Below are 3,488 nucleotides of genomic sequence, written 5' to 3'. Positions count from 1 at the left end.
CGCCCTGCCGGCACACGGCCCGGCCGCTGCTCCGCCATTGCCTCCGGGGCTCTGGGGTCTGCAGGCCCAGGCCCAGGCCCAGCCCCAGGGGTGCCCAGCGTCGACGCTCCCGGCAGCCCGCGCTGCCCGCCGCCCCCGTGTCCTCCCGGGGCCCAGGTCTCCCTGCGCCCCCGCAGCGCGATGCCCCTCACTCCCCAGCGGGAGCCCCCGCCCCGCCCCTCGGCCCCGACAGAAGCGCCGCGCCCCCGCCCCGCGGGGCGCCTGCGCACTGACTGCTCCAGGGCGGGCGGCGCGACACGTGTTTGAGCCGCCAGGTGGCCGGCGGCAGCACGTGTCCCCAGCCCCTCGCTGGTTGCGACTGCGGAGCGCGGCCCCGGGGCCTCCGCGCGGGCGTGTGTCCCCTGTGAGCCGGGCTCCGGGCGAGCTCTGGGGCGGCGGCCCCGGGCGGCAGAGGGAGAGAAGGTGACAGTGGGGCAGGACGTCGGTGCGGGTGGAAAGGGGTAGAAGCGAGGCAGGCAGGAGCGGAGAAGAGGCGAGGGGGGCAGGCGGGCAGGGCAGGAAAAGAGCCAGCAGCGATAGACAGGCTGCAAGGCTGGAAAGCAGCCGTCAGTGAAGGAAGAAAGTCAGGACGAGGGCGGAGGAGGTGCTTTGGGCAGCGTGGTATTATCTTTTGTGAGACCGAGTGCATTTTTAGCTGGTCCAACACACTAATCGCATCCACTCACAGGACCTCGTCTCCGACTGCACGGCTTGTCTTCCGCGTTGTCAGCGACCGAACTTTATGTGAAAATAGAATAACAAACATCCCAGCGTATTTCTAATAAACCGCTATTCTATTACTGTTTCACTGTTTGATTAAAAGTGCAATTAATCTCACCATTGTAATTCATTTGTAATTGCTTGTTAGCCCTGATGCGTATATGTGTGTGTTTGTGTGTAATTTGTGGGGGTGTGTGTGTGCCGGTGGGAGACAAGGGCAGCAGAGGGGATGTCTCGCCGGTCGGGGGGGTCGTCCTAGCAGCAAAGTTCACTGAGCGTAGAGACATCGCAGGCCGAGGCTGGGGCCTGGGGGGAGCGAGGCAGATATCAAATTTCGGTATGAATAACCTATATTTGCCACTTTTAAAGCTCATTAAGGGTGTGCACATGTAGATGTGTGCCCTAATGAAGAGGGGGTTTAGTCGGGGGGTTTTCAGCCCCCCTGCAGGGCGGGGGCTCCAGGTCATCCACCCCACGCTCCAGCACCAGCCGGGAGCCCACGGACGAGCTTCCTCTGCTGCGTTTCCCTGCTCTGGGGCTGCAAACAGCAGCACTGGGCGGTAGCCTGGCGGGCGTGTGCGGTGCTGCCAAGTCCTGGGAGGAGAAAAAGCAGCGCTGCCTTTAAAATCAAGCCCAAAACAAGCCCAACCACCTGCAAGGAGCAGGGAGTGGGGGTGCTTATCAACCCGCCACTCTCAACAAAGTAAAGTGACTTAACAAAACCAAAAAAACAACCCCAATTGTGCTTATTATAAGTGGACTTGGCAGCCCTGGCCAAGCCAGGAGCCTAACCCCACCGGGGAGCGGGGTTTGGAGGTCAGGCGATGGGACAGCCACACGCCTGCCCGAGCTGTCATGGGAGAGGGGCATGGATATCCTGGCACCGCTCCGCAATGCCAGAGAGGCAGTTAGTCCTGGTCAGTAATTTCTATCCTGGCAGCTCTGTAGTGCCCGAGAGGCATGCTGCATGGCAATGCAGGGGGACCACCTGTTTGTTATTTCCCTGCAGAGATCTGGGCTGTGAGCGGGGACACCCACACCCCCCTAGCAACTTCCCATCTGCTCCCCTATGCCGTGATGTGGGGGCACTAGGAGCCCCCAGATGCCTTGGGGTAAGTGCATCCATCACCCCCTCCCCCAGGGGGGTGCCAGACCCCGCTTTGACTAGAGTCACGGACCCCGTGTCACCCCACGGGGCCGAGCACTGATGCCCCCCACTTCCAACCTGCAACCCCCTGCCCTCAGCCCTGCCAGTGCCCCTCACCCCTAACCTGCAGCCCACGGACCTTCATCACCCCCAGTGCCCCTCTTGACACACAGCTCCCAGCCCCCAGCCCTGCTGGTGCCCCTCACTTCCCACTGCCAGCCCCCTGGCCTCCCCCCCACCATCCAGACCGTGCTGCCCCCCAACACCCCAGACCCGGCCAGCAGTGTCCCCCTGATCCCCTGTCTCCCTTGTGACCTCAGCCCCCGCTGATCTGGACCTGCGCCTGCTGGGATGGAAGACTGTGCGCGACTGTGCGACAACTGGAAGCCTGGCGCTGAGCTGGGCCCGCACGATGGGGATGGCGGGGAGGTGTTTGATTTTTGACACATCTGCACATGTACAGAGCCCAGGCATCCTGGATGCCCAGCACACGCACACAACCCAGGTATCTTCACAGGTAGCCTATGGCGGGGGGGAGGGGGCATATTCATCTTTATGCGCACACACACACACACACACACACACACAACCCTCAGGTCTCCAAGACACGACACACACACACACACACACACACAACTCTCAGGTCTCCAAGACATGCAACACGTGCACACAAAGATGCACACAACCCAGGTATCTTCACAGGGAGCCTATGGCGGGGGGGAGGGGGCATATTCATCTTTATGCGCACACACACACACACACATCCCAGGTGTCCTAGATGCTCTACACACACAATCCAGGTGCCCTGAACACAAAACACACATGCACACACAAAAACCAGGTGTTTTGGATGCACAGCGCATACACACACACGGCTAGGTTTCCAGGACAAACAACACAGACACACTCAAATACAAAGCAGGTTACCTGCATGCACAACACACATACACAGAGCACACACAAACTCTCAGGCATGCACACATGCACATAGTGTGCCTGGATGCACAACACATGCAGACACGCACGCACACACAGAAATGCCCAGCCCCTGGATGCACAGGACACGCTGGAAGTGAGAAGGAGCAGCAGGGCGAAGAGCCCAGGCACGTGAAGCTCTTGTACAGAAGTCGAGACGTGCTGCGGAGGCGTGTGCCTGGGACACAAGGCCGGGGAGGCAGGACTGAGCGGGGAAGAGATCGCCCCCAGCAGTGAGTTCCCTGGGGCTGAGCCAGCGAGCGGTCTGAGGTGTGTAGTGAGGTCCCTGCAGCTGGTGTGCGCTCTTCCTGGCTGGCGTGAATAGTGAAGCAGCCAGAGGCTGGGCGGCAGCAAGACATGGCCCCGCGGGGCAGCCTGACCCTGGAGGCTGCGGAGGCAGGAGCTCCGGAGCAGGGGGATGCAGGAGAGATGCAGGGGGATGCAGGAGAGCTCCTTCATGGCAGGGGGCTGTCTGGGGAAGGCGACCAGGGCAGCTGCCCGGCAGACGACTGGCACCAGGGTAAGGGGGAGCCTGGTTGTGCAGGCAGGGAACCGTGGATGGTGTGTGGACGCAGAGGGGTTCAGTTGTGTTACATCAGAAGGCTTG

The sequence above is a fragment of the Alligator sinensis genome, unplaced genomic scaffold, assembly GCF_000455745.1.
Source record: "Alligator sinensis unplaced genomic scaffold, ASM45574v1 scaffold1776_1, whole genome shotgun sequence".
Lineage (NCBI taxonomy): Eukaryota > Metazoa > Chordata > Crocodylia > Alligatoridae > Alligator > Alligator sinensis.
The sequence above is the reverse complement of the archived record's forward strand: the minus strand, read 5'-3'. Positions refer to the sequence as shown.